Below are 13,847 nucleotides of genomic sequence, written 5' to 3'. Positions count from 1 at the left end.
TTGGGACTCGTGAGCACTGAGAACAGGTTAGCAATTGCTTAAGAGCTTTACTTGTGTCGCTCTGGGGCAGGGAGATGGGTGAAACATCTTAGGCTTGAAAGTGATTCCCTGCAGAGGGACGTGCTCAGATCTGCACAACAGATCTGTCGTTTTGGTCACCTTATTAGATCCCTGCTTGAGAGGTTGCTTGCAAGAATCGATTCCTCTTCACCTTGATGTGTCAAGCTAAAGACAAATCTGTGCCGAAGCACTGTCTGATCAGACGAGTGCCTCAGTTCAGGATTGTTCTTGGACAGCTCCAGAAACACCAGGACGATCAGCGCCTTCAGGAACAGATTAATTGGATCTCGAGGCTGTCATAAAACAGGTCCCTGAAGTTTGAAGACTCTTCCAATAGTTTGGGCCAGCAAGGAGCAGCTGTAGCTGGCGGCTGCGGTAACTCGGGGCTCAGAGTCTCAGAGAGCGTGCTGAAAGGTGACCCCCCGCTGGCTGCTGGAGGAAGCTGAGGCAGCGTTCAGCTCTAACCTTTGCCTTCTTGGCTGTCATCTTTGCACTCCTGCTGTCAGTGGGTGTTGAGTGTCCTTCCCCCCAGCCTCAGCACGTGCCCTCAGATGTAGGCAGCGTTTAGCAGCTAGAATTCACTCCAATATAAAGAGTACAAATCATGCGTTTTCTGCTTTTGCTTTGGAACTCTTAGCTTGAGGTTTTCCTGCAGGCCATGAGGTTTCTTGCAGCAGCAGGGATGAGTTCTGTTAGCAAGAGGCTGTTCTGTGCTTCGACTGTGGGAAGATGAATGGTTACCCGTGCACCGTTAAATAGAACTTGACACCTAGCACACCGCACTTGCAGCCTGTGGGGTGCTTTAACAAGCAGGTAAATCAGCAGAGGCTGTTTTGCAGCCGGGGTGATGCTGGGTGATTAAAAAGCAGGGGCAGAACAAGGAGTTTCTAGTGTTTGTTCTTGCTTGTCATCTGACTCTCCACTTCCACTGTTCGTTACAAAAAAGAACAAAAACAAAACAAAACAAAACAAAACAAAACAAAACAAAACAAGGGGTAAGCATCTTAATATCTTTATTATAAATGGAAGGCACAAAACAGACCAGCTACAGAGACTGTCCAAGAGAAATACTTGGTGCTTTATAAACAAACAAGGAAGTACCCTTAGGTGGGTGTGATAATCCTCCTCTAATGCGTTTTTGGAGTGCAAAAATAGATTTGTTCTTGCTCTTCTCTCCAGGACAAAGGCAGAATAGGCAACTGCAAAGTTAGACCAGGGAGGTCAGTTTGTTCCATACTGAGAAAGACAAGCCTGTAAAACAAACTAGACAGATTTTCTTGGTACTATTCATCTTCCTTCAGCAAAGGCAAAGCTTATGACACTTGTTGGTGTGTATTTCCAGACCCCCAGCTACTGGCACTGTAGCGCATCTCTAATTCTTTGGTAGAAAACGTTCAAAATCTCTTAATGCAAACATTTTACCAGCACCCTGGAGCAAAAAATAAGAAATCTAAAAATCTTACCAACTTCTATTACAGACCTGCTGAATGCACCAGAGTTACTCATTTTTATTCACGCTTTCAGGGACAACTTCAGCTGGTTTAGCGCCCGGATTGCCGTGTTAGCAGGTGTCAGTTTAAAAAAAAAAAAAGCTTTTGAGGTCCTTTTTAAAATGAGACTGCTTTTTTGGAATTTAGGGCTGCGAGGTATGCTTGGTTTTGCTTTCTTCCTATTCCTTAGACCAGATCTATTCAGATTCTGAACAGTGTTCCCGGTCTGTTCAGGAAACTGGAAGGCAACAAGCAAAATGATGAGCTCCTTGGGCAGTCAAAAGAGCTAAATCTGGAGAGTGTTTTGAGTCAAACTTCCATGCTAAGGAGCACCAGTAATTGTTAGAAGTAGATGCAGAGGAACCTGCATGGCACTGGGTGTGTTTCTGAAGGTGCTAAAGGTGTGAAGTGACGATTCCTATCCATAGTAGAGAAGAGAAGGAAAGCTTGCACTTAACTACTGTTTTTATTCCCTTTGCCCAGCAGTCAAAAGCAGTAACTAATATGAGAAGCCAACTTTTCCTCTCTTTATCTTAGATTTGGGAAAATTCCCTGCCAAAAAAATATTTCCTGGAAAATTCACTAGTGTTTGTGTGAGTAAAAGGTTCCAACCTTTGATTATTAATTTGTAAGAACTATTTCATCCACTTTTGTCCAGAAGAGTCAGAAATAATTTGCACAGAAATGTGCAGCGTTTTAATGAAAGGATTCAGAATCACTCTAATTTGAACTTTATCTGGTCTGGTTGCAGGTTTTGTGTTTAGTGTCTTTAAAAAAAATAATAATTAAAATTTCTGACTTCATCTCAGAAAAAAAGAAAAAAAAATGCTTGTGGCTAAATAAAATCTGTTGCAGCTCTGCTCATCGAAAAATCATTGGCTGTTAAATTGGACCTAAGTCGTCTTCTCTAACCTTTCATGATCCTGAAGCAATGGATGAGGATGGATATATGGATTAGGGAACAGCACCTGGTGGCAAACCTGTGGTATTTGCTACAGCGCAGAAAGAAAAACCCAATTGCTTCCAAAAAATCCAACTAATTCAAAATCCTTGGCATCATGCAGTCATGCCACTGGCAAAGTGAGCATTCCCCTGCCTCTCAAAGCTTGCTGTACCCTTGATCTGCTGTCTTCCTGCTGTTAATTGATTGCAACTCTACGTGTCTGATCAGGGCTGATCAGGGCTACGAGTTGTTCTCGCTATGGAGATCATACAACATATACTGTGCACGCTTGTGTGTATAGATCTGTTTATCCTGTATGCATGTACATACGTCTGCATATTTGTGTGGTGGCCCCCAGATCACTCATGTTACAAAGCATCGGCCTCGAAGGCATACTCATCAAAATCTTTTGTAGAGCCTCCATTTTTTTCTAGTTCCCTCAAAATGAGAGAATTTTTACGCGCTCTCTGTGTCGAAAAGGCAAAAATTCTGATTTTCACTGTCGCTCTCGCTAACTTTCTCTCACTCCCTCCTCGTGTGTGTATAAACACAGATGTGTGTATGCGTATGCACATCTGTGGATTTATATGCACTGGTATGTTTTTTGCTGTACAGGTAATAAAGACGGGGAAAGGTTTTTGTGTTTTCTTAATAGGTGAAGAAATCTTGAAGACCAGAGATTGGAACATACCGAATTTTAAATTAAAAAAAAAAAAAAAAAAAGTTAAATTGTCCGGCTGTGGAAGATGGAGCCTCATTTTTGCAGCCACTTTGAATCACGAGTTCATCTCTAAATGCGCTGGGTTTTTTGTTTTTGTTTTGTTTTGTTTTTTGGTTTTTATTTTTTTGAAGAGCTAACTAACCCTGGCTGTCTCCAGTCTGAGAGAGCATTCAAATGGACTTGCTTCCTCTATTAGTTATAAGCTGTTTAAAAGCACATCCTATGTTTGAATTGTGGATGAGAGGTTCCCTTGGCAAAGTGAGGAGGAAAATTCTTCCTACCCCTTTATTATTAATTCACGGATTCAGTCTTGGTTTGGCCTACAGGAGAAGTTAACTGGAAGTCTTTGAAGATCGATAACTTTGCTGAGGTTGTCCAGGTAGGTGAAATGGAAGACCCACAGTGCCTGGAACGTGCTGTTTAATGCGTCCTAACTGTGTTCTAGAGAAGTTATTTGTAGCCAGAGTTGATTATTGACTTGCATGTATGATCAGGTGGTTTTTTAAGGAGTGACTCCGTTTTCAGGCTTCCAGATGTGCTCCAAGTCATCTTACTGAGGATGTGGAAGAGAACACTTGCTGACAAAGCTCCTGGCAGCTTTACGGAACTTTCATATTTAGTTAGTTCATGTAACAGCTGATTTCAAGGCTTTGCTCTCTTCGAGAGACTGATAACTTGATTTGATGAACTGAAGAAAGCTGGAAAAATGTTGGTTCCTCATTATTTTTCACTTGTTACTTTCTTTAGGGTTACTTTTCAAAAGAAGATTTCCCTGCTCACAAGCCAGTAGAAGACTTTCAGCCCAAGCAAGGGTGAAGACAGCTCTCTCCAAGAGCAGAGGAAGGCCCTGTGGAGAGAAGCCGAGCTTGTTAGCAGAACTCGTCGGCATGTCTAAACAAGGAGACGATTGCTACTTCTATTTCTATTCTACCTGTACCAAGGTATGGCTGGCTTTCCTTTGCTTTGCTTTTTTTTCCCATTTTTTTTCAGGAAGGAGTAGATTAGGAGGAGGAAGCACACTGGTCTTTGGTTAACTTGAGAACCAGATAGATTCTGAATTCAGTTGTAGCAACATTAGGCAGCAGCATGGCCATTTTTGAGGCTGTACTCTATTTTCCTCGTTGGTTTCCTTTTGGTTCCAGGGAGACAAATGTGCCTACCGCCACTGCGAAGCTGCTCTGGGCAATGAGACGGTCTGCAAGCTGTGGCAGGAGGGTCGTTGTTTCAGGAACGTCTGCCGATTCAGACACATGGAAATTGACGTGAGTGCCTAACGATGTGTTCTCAAAATCAATCAACAAAAGCATTTTTCAGTGCCGTAGGTGTACTGATTGTGCTTTTGCAGGATAGATTTGTTTGCTTCAAAATCATACTGGTTTCTGTTACCAAGAGAGGGGGTGGGAGGAAGCAGAGGAAAATAAAATCAATGCCTTAGGTATGTCTTAGCAATATATATATATATTTTTATTAGATGCTGACAGTTTTCTCAACAGATGCAGAATAGCTGTTAAATAGACTGCTAAAACCTGCTGGAGCAGGGGGGTAATAAACAGGCTGTTCTATCCTCATGGGAGCAGGCTTGATAATGAACTATCGGGTCTCTTCTGACCCACAGTCCTTCTGATAACGCTGTTCTAGCTGCCTGGGGTAGGAAGTGGGGAAAGTTAAAGGTGCAGAAGAACTAAGTCTCCAAGAAGTAGTTCTAGACAGGGTTAACCTAGGCAATTTCAGATGTTCTTTTTCCCTCTGAATAATGTTAGTATAATCCTAGGTGTATTAGTTTAACCCACCCTCAACTGGTGTCTGAGAGTGCCTGTCTTCTCTAACTGAATGATGACAAATCTAAATGTGCATAGTGGTTCCAGCTTATGCAAACTTTGTGAATATGCCCAGAAATACTCCACTGAACTGAGAAACTGACCTTTGGAATGATGTTTCAGCACTGTGTTGTGACAGCTGTCATGATCTGGAGCTGCGCATCTCTTTGCAAGCCTCAGGTGCATGTTATCACGAGCTTTTCTTTCTTTCTGTCTTCAGAAAAAGTGCAGTGAGATTCCTTGCTACTGGGAGAAGCAGCCGGGAGGCTGTCAGAAAGCCAACTGTGCTTTTCATCATGCAAAGGGATGTTACATCGATGGACAATTCTTCCCACCAAGCAAGAGTGAGTTTAGGTCCTTTTTCTTTAAGCGCTGAAGACTTAATTTGGAGTATTACTTAGTGGGTGCCAATCCTGTAGGGGGCATCAGGTAACTGTTCATTTGTGAGTACAGGAAAAGGTCTGCAGTCATAGGTGTACTGCACCGAGTGTACTGCTGGTGTTTGTTTTCTGCTTTCGTGCTCAGCTTCTCTTTGCTTTGTGTGATGTTTGCCTTGCAGTTTGCTTCCTGTTGTTTCATCTTTTGCTGGGTGGTAGGGAGATGTGTTGTTGTTCGAAGGGAAGTCATTGTTGACGGTGTAAACAGTGATGGGATGGGCAAAAGGAGATGCTGAATTCATTGTCTGTGCGGGTTATCTGCCTTTCCTACCACCTCTTTGCTAAATTGTGGTCAAAGTTTTAAACTGTCATATTACCGATGATCCTCCTCTTCCTCTAGCTACACTGCCAAGTCCGCCTGAGTCCACGGACGATGCTTTGAAAGTGGCTCAGATGTCACTGCAGCAAAACAAACTTTCTGTCCAGTCAAATCCCTCTCCACAGCTAAGGGGGTGATGAAAGTGGAAAACTCTGAAAATGTCCCAAGCCCTACACACCCTCCAGTTGTAATCAATGCTGCAGATGATGATGAAGATGATGATGGTGAGCATGTTTTGGTTCTTGGAAGGAATTTGTGCTGTAAATGATTGTGTAAATCTTTGTTTCTTGAAGGAATCTGTGCTGTAAAGGAATGTAGAAATCACAGATGACCTGAGGTCTGACTAGCGATAGGGCAGGCAGTGTGGCCAGGTCACTGGTGGCTTTGTCCGGCAGTCAGTGGACAGAACCTGAAACGTTGGAGGAAAGCTTGGAACCACTCCTGGCTTTAGCTGGTCTGTTGTGTAAAGTTCTATGTGAAACTAGGAAGGAAATTTCTTTTTTCTGTCTGAAGAGCAATGTGTTGTGTAGTAGTTAAAGCTGCAGAGAGAATCTAGAGTCCTAGATGTTTTGTCCTAGTGTATTCTACTTAGGAGTTCATCAGGTCAACGTAGCTCTTTAAAAAACAAAACAAAACAAAAGAGCAACAAAGTTTTTTATATGAAGCATGGGCTGAAGTGTCACTGCATGAGCTACGTAATCATGAACAATCTGGTCTATGCATAACTGAATAGATTTTTCCCCTTCAGACCAACTTTCTGAGGAAGAAGAAACTAAAACTCCCGTCCAGCAACCAGCTGTGGAAGGCAAAAATGGATTACGGGTGATTTCCACTCGCAAAGGCAGTTCTACTGCTACTAAACAAGGTATTCCAGCACCTTAGTAGGATAAATCAGAAGAACTTGACAGTTAACTCAAAAGCAGTGTGGTGTAAAAACACAACAAAATGTAGGGGTGCTGAATGGACTCGGTTATTTCCATGATCTCATTTCTGCCATGAATACCATCATGTGCCCATTGGGTCATAAAGGTGAACTCCTTTTCTTTACTTTTGGAGAACAAAACAGGGCCACAGCATGGAGTTGAAATGGCTGCACATGCAGCCTTGCAACCACTGTTGATAAGCCATATCTAACGATAGAGGGATCTAATATCGTGTAAATGGATTAAAATTAAAACTACATTTTTAAGCCTGAAGGATGAAAGGAGGGGCAAAATGCCCTTGGTTCTCTGGCTCTTTCACTTGTGAGGAGTGTTGCCAGGCTTTATTCTAAATACTTCAGAAAGTTGCTGAGCGCTAAGAAGCCTGAGGAGCTGTGGTCCTCAGTGAGTGCCTCTAAGCCAGTCTCATGAACTGTTTCCTATTTTCAGAGGGCAATCTGAATTTTGGAATAAAAACACTTGAGGAAATCAAATCTCAGAAGATGAAGGAAAAAAATAAGAGACACAGTGGTGAGTTAGTACAGTCAGTACTTTAGGTGTTAGCTGAGCACGTGTTTCGATGATAGATGGTGGCAAATAAGCATGTTAGTAATAGACACAAGGAGACAGCGTGTGGGAAGATGCTCTTTTCAAAGTTCTTGGAAATCTGTGGCTTTATTAGTTTAGTTGAAGATGGAAGTGGTTCAAGAAGAACTGAGTTGTGTTTTTGGGCTATTCAGCGTATTTTCATTGAAACAGTAGATCACCGTATTTAAAGCTATGTGGTTATTCCACAAATGCTTGAAAGTCTGCTCCTAACGTCAGCCTAGAGTCCTAAATTGTGATGTGCTGCTCATTTCTTTGTGGTGTTTGAACATTTGCCAGTTAACTGTAAATTCATGCATGTATAAAAAGCTGTACGCAGACCAGGAAGCTGCTGATGCTCCAACTGAGTTTCTGGGTGTGCATTACGCTCCTCTTAACATGTGTGTTGGGGGCTTACAGCAGTGCTTACAGTAGAGCTATTTGACCTGCAGTGTGGGTTAAGGTGGGTAACATAGAAAAGGGATTCGGTGTTACTGAAACACTGGATATGTTACTTTTATTATAGTTAGCTTTGTTACATCATGTCTAAAACTAGACTGAAGCTCTTCAGGGCATTGTCCTGTCTTCTGTTTCTGAGAAGTACTTAAATGCTTTAGGGAACTGAAGCTAGAAATACACCCTTTTGTTTCAGTCATTTCACAGTTTAGCTTTCTAAATGTCTCTTTGTTTATCAAGTCTTTAGGGTGGAGTAAGCTCTGTGTACTTACAAATTGCTGCATCAGACATGCTAAAGCAGTGTTCCATGTCATTAGTGGGACCGACTTGGTCTTATCTGTTGTTTTAATATAAAAATCTGAAATAATCCATTCACGTATGCTGACATGGTTTGTAGAAAAGCATGACCTACAAATGAGTAAAGCACTAAATAAATAAATAAATAAATTACTACTTGCTAGAAATAACCATTGCTATAATGTTGCCTTAAAATTATATGGTACATGTATATAATGCTCATCTTCTGTTGGTGATGCATGAATCTGAGTAACAGGTACTTTTGGCTGCAGGAGCTGTGTTCACAACTCTTACTGCTTGGAGCAGACTGCACAGAGAGTTGCACTAACAGCCTGCTAGTGATATGCAGATCAGAAAGTTGGGAAACTGGGTCATTTATGGGAGCTGTCAATCCATGCCATGATGGTGTTGCAACTTGGATTATTGAGGGCTCTTTTTGTAACGGGGTTACTTACTTCCTTGACACATTAGTGAAAGTCTTCTCTCAAGACTGTGGCTCTTGCTAATATATAACACAAATGGAAACAATTTCAAATACTTGCCAGCAGGCTTTGCTTCCTTTTACCTTCATGCGGATTTTTCCTGTAGCCTATGTAGTAGGGAATATTGTGTTCAGATAAATAGGGTTTGGGCAACAGGCTGTTATTTACTTCCAATATTTTACCGCACTTCAAAACTCTTCCTTGAAAACTACTGTAGAAGTTGAAATAATGCTTCAGGTCATAGTTTGATCTGTGGAATTATGAAACTCCTTGTGGTATTTGATTAAGGAGGCAGTGGGGAGGCATTGGGGAGGCAAGGACAATCCCCAGACAAGGACTGTATATCTCGAAACAAGACGCTGCAACTCATGATAAGGAAGCGGCAGACGGACAGAGAAACAAATGGAAGGACTATAAATCTCAAAACTGGACATTGGAATTCATTATAAAGATACAACAAATGGAAGAATTAGCAACAACCAGCGCTTGCAATTAAGAAACATGCCAGCTCAGCAGATTCCTGACCAAAGGTGAAAAGTACACTGTGAGGAAGACTCGGGGTCTTCCTCCCAAAGACCCCTGCCCACGTCCCAAAGACCCCTGCCCACAATTCTTGGGAGGCTCTACGCAGGCGCAAGGTGCCAAAAGGCTAATTAGCATGAGAAGCGAGGGAAGGCGGGGATAGGTAAGGAATATGTATAGGCGCTTGTAGAATATTGATAGATTGATTGTATAAATTCAAGACTGCTTTCCGCCTTGGGTATGCACGATAGGTGGAGAGATCCCCTGTGCATCATCCAGCGCTGCAATAAAGAATATACCACTTCAAGGAATTTCGGCTTTGATCTTTGAATCATATTTGAACACTTTCTTTCTGTGATCAAAAAGCTTCCTTAAACACAGCCTCAAGCTCAATTACACCAGTGTGTTTTTAATTTTCTACGGCTGGTTATTTCTATAGCAATACAGAATAACACTGCTCATAATTGCTGAGGTGGGGGGAACTATACCAGCCTCTGAAAGGGTGCTAGCAAGCACCTCTAATTAGCTGAAAGCTTTTGAGGTATCAGCCCATTGTTTTTTCAGGGAGGGGGGAATGGGAGCCATACTTTGAAACTGAAGTGCTAGGTGCTTAATAAAATGGGTCTGCCAGAATTGTAGGTGTGGTGCTAAAATATGAAGCCTGGCATGGTGGTAGGCCTTGGTGAATCACTGGATCCATCTTTAGGTGTTGCAGAAGTGGGATAATTTGATCCTGCTGTAATATGAATAGTATTGAAATGTCCTACCAACTGAATTAGCAATGTTAACAACTATCTGCGACTCAACTAGAAAATAACCTGCAATCTCATGTATTTGCAATTCACTTTATAAACTCATTGCCATCCATTATGATGATGATGATGTAGAAACACCGAATTCAGGAATAAGGTTTTGTAAATTGATATCATGTTGTCACTGTAGTATTTCAGTGAATTGGAACAGCAGAATTCCATGGGTAGTACTTGTTAAATGTACTTGTCAGCTGGGCTCTTAATTGCATGCCAACTACGATAAGACAGCAAAGGTATACTTACTGGTGTATTTATATTGGTGTATTTATAGACGAAAGAAGGGAGTTTGCAGCCACTTTATGTACCTGTGTAGAGGTTCAGCTACGTGTAATTGTTTTCAGATTGTATGTGCAAAAAGAAGGCTGCCACTGTACAAATAAAGACTGTTGTGCCGTTGTACTGTTTACATTAACTATAAATACACCACAGTAGAGAGAGACTAGAAATTCCAAGCTTTTACTGAAGAGTCATACTATAGTTCTTTTTTTTTTTTTTCTTAAGCCAAGCACAGCAGGGAGTCTGCAGACAAAACTTTGAGTGTTGTCTGCTTTAGAGCAACATCCAGCATCATAAGTTCTTGTGGAACATGACTGAGCACTTTTATCTGGTGCTTTTTCTTGCTGTAAAGATGCACCTGTAATCTTTTCTCTGAGCTTCAAGTTTCAACATATTTTGTGTCCAGCTAGTAAGAGCATGAAGTCTCTCAACTTTAACTAATTTCCTCAGCTGGTTAACTATATAGTTATTTAGCATTAAAATATTTGTCAATGTATGCACACGTGTGCATATGTGCACAGTCTTGTCTGCACAAAAATCCAAATGTATCCTGTTCTGTCATTTAAAGAGTGACAAATATGAATTACTTATGATGTAGATATGATTGACCTGTATTTTCTAGATACATAGTTGTGGTCTGATCAGCTAATCTGAATATCAGCATCAAGTAGATTCACAGCTCAATGGCCGTTTTCTCCTAAGAATGACCAGCTTCATTTTCTCTTCTTTTGAGAGAAATGGAGTTGAGTAACTTTGTGTGATGAGAATGCTCTTTTCTGTAACCTTTTTGTCTCCTGTAAACTTAAGAGTAGAGCATGGTTCTTTCATCTCTGGTAAGTGAAATGACATATTCCTTTTAAATCATTATTTTGGGGAATGGTCTCTGCCATGCTATTGTTGCATGTTGACATACCTGAGTATATATGGAGCACCTATACAATTTTGGACTGGAGAAATTCTGGAGTTAAGTGGTAAAGAGAGCCTGTGGAAACTTCTGCAGAGTCTCATGTTCTTTTGTAATAGTACTTAATAAGGAACAGATTTGTAGGTTATCTAAGCAGATAACTCAAGAACTTGTTTCAAACTCTAAAGATCCCTTTTGAACAGTAATTTCAAGAAGTATGTATTATCTCACTACACCTCTGTCATAATATGTCAGCATATCTAGATGTCTGTTTTCTATGAAATTTGTAATCAGAGATGGATATCATCACTTTCAATACTCTGCTAATTGACCAAACTCTGCATGGAAAAACTGCAGTTGGACAAACATAGATATACCCAGGATCTAGCTTTAATGCTAGGTAAATGATTTGATCTTTAGAATGGTGCCCCAGGGATGTACATGTTGCTTTTAGCTACAGGCAACAACAGAAGGCATAAGTGTTACTTAGTTCTGTCTCCTCCCAACGTATCCTCTGTGTCTTGCTGTAAGAACAGGTGAACTTGATGTTTGTGGACGGTACCAGCTGAAATGCTGGGTTCACCTCCCTGTGGAGAAAACTGCTTGCTGAATCTCCAGTGCATTGCAAACAAAATTAAACTTCTTGTAAAAGAAGAGATAAGGCTCCTTACCCCAAACTGGAGCTTGCGTATGTGTATTATCTACTTCATTTTTAAATTGTGTTTGTCGAGGCTCTGGGGATGGCATCTGAAATAGTTTTTAAGCACTAAATTATTCTATTCTATTCTATTCTATTCTATTCTATTCTATTCTATTCTATTCTATTCTATTCTATTCTATTCTATTCTATTCTATTCTGTCTATTTCCACCCAGAACATGAAGACCAGCTTCTTGTAGAGCCACCTTTTTTCCACGAAATCTCTCAAGAGCGAATGTATTAGCCTAAAATGTGTTTGGTAGACAGTTTTTTTTTTTTTTTTTTTTTTTTTTTTTAATGTAATTCTTCTTTAGTTACCTAAGGTAATACAGTGTAGTCGGTTAAAATATAAATAAATTATACTGTATCTTTTTGATTTCTCCCTCATTCCCCCAATTCCAGCCCTGTCTTATGCTTTCTGAGCCAAAAAAAAGCCACTTCTGTGGTTTAATGATATGAATTATTGCTTGTTTGATCAAACAATGTTTTCATTCTACCTTCTGTGCTACTTTCCCAGGAAACTGATAATTAAAAGAAGCCAGCTCCCTAGAATTTCAGACAATGGCAATGGAATCTGCTCTAATCAGTTCAGTCCCTACCACTGCATCTCGTTTTGCCTTACTACAACTGGAAAGTGATACTGATTCAGAGCCTGGAAAAGGCAGAAGTGGCCGACGTGCTGGTAAATCTCTAGCTTCAGGGTGTAGATCTATAAATGTGAAGAAAAGAGAGAAAAGAAGAAAAAGGAGAGAACAGCAGCAGAGTGAGGTCAATGATGTAAAGGGATTGTATTTTCAACAGTGAGTAAGGTTGTTGTCTCATCAAGAGTTTTTGCTGTCCCTGAAAAGTCATTGGTTTTGGTTTTCCCTGTGAAAGAAGAACTACTTAATCGCAGATTACATCTTTACATTGTCCTGTCTTATGTTTCTGAGAAGTACTTACACGCTTTAGGGAACTGAAGCTGGAAATACACCTTTTTGTTTCAGTCATTTCACAGCTTAGCTTTCTAAATGTCTCTTTGTTTATCAAGTCTTTAGGGTGGAGTAAGCTCTGTGCACTTACAAATTGCTAAAGCAGTGTTCCATGTCATGAATGGGACCGACTTGGTCTTACCTGTTGTTTTTCATATACAAATCGGACAGAATCCGTTCGTGTTTTGCTCCTTGAGCTCTGTCGGCATTGTGTCTACAGATGTGTCTGTGTGGACGTGTGCCTGGGCACTCCCGGCGGCTGCTGGGCCAGCAGCTGCGAGCAGTTGTGAGCGTGGCTCGCCTACTTGGAGACCGCTTGTGTTTGAGGGAAAACTCAGCCTTTACCGCTGAGCTCCACCGGAGCCGTAAGGAGACGCTCTCCTCCATGACGAGCGCGGCGATGGAAGCCGCATTTCGCACCCCTGCTTTGACCACAAGCAGACGGCCCCCTCCACCCTCCCCAGGACTCGAGGGCGAGCTGTGCGCGTCCCTGGGGGCCGGGGGCTGCCCCCCGCTGCCCTCCGGTGTCCCCTCACACCCACCCCTCAACCCCCGCTCCGCCCGCGCCCTCCTGCCGCGGGGGGCCGCTGTGCGCGGCGGGGCGGCGCCGCCGAAGGTTGCGGCCGTTGCCTAGCGAGGCGCTGTCACCAGCAGCTCGGGCGGCCCAGGCGCGGCCCGCCGGCCCCTCAGCCCGCCCGGAAGCTGCCTCCCGCCGCCCGGAGCAGGTTTGGAGCGGGGAGCGACGGGGCCGGGGCTGGGGCTGGGGGGAGCCACCCCACAGCGCCGCTGAGCCGGCATTTTGCTTGGTGTTTGTTTGAGGAAGTAGGAAATGGGATCTCTCCCCTCCTCCGCCCCTCCCCTCCCGCGACTGGTTTGGGTGTCATTTTGGGAGGGGGGGGCGGGGGGGGGGAGTCAGTAAGTTTTCAGTATGTGCTCGTGATTGCCGTGCCCTTTCTGAAATGAGCAGGATTTCAGGCTCTTGCTTCTCTTTCTTGGTTTCCCTTTGCTCTGTTCTGTACAACAAGGCTTTTTGTCAGCTTCCAATGTTTCTCAGCTCTGAATGGACAAGCCCTCAATGCAAATGGGTGTGAGTGAAATGCCAAAACTCTTCTCTTTGCAACCACAGAAGACTTGTGT

The 13,847-nt window shown here is 42.4% G+C and overlaps 1 pseudogene; it reads left to right on the top strand.

Annotated features, from left to right (window-relative positions):
• Positions 1–2,727: 2,727 nt before the first annotated feature.
• LOC137848791 (kinesin-like protein KIF27) overlaps positions 2,728–13,847 on the top strand; it is a 32,179-nt pseudogene continuing 21,059 nt past the window's right edge.

This window comes from Anas acuta, unplaced genomic scaffold (assembly GCF_963932015.1).
Source record: "Anas acuta unplaced genomic scaffold, bAnaAcu1.1 SCAFFOLD_52, whole genome shotgun sequence".
Classification (NCBI taxonomy): Eukaryota; Metazoa; Chordata; class Aves; order Anseriformes; family Anatidae; genus Anas; species Anas acuta.
The sequence above is the reverse complement of the archived record's forward strand: the minus strand, read 5'-3'. Positions and strand labels throughout refer to the sequence as shown.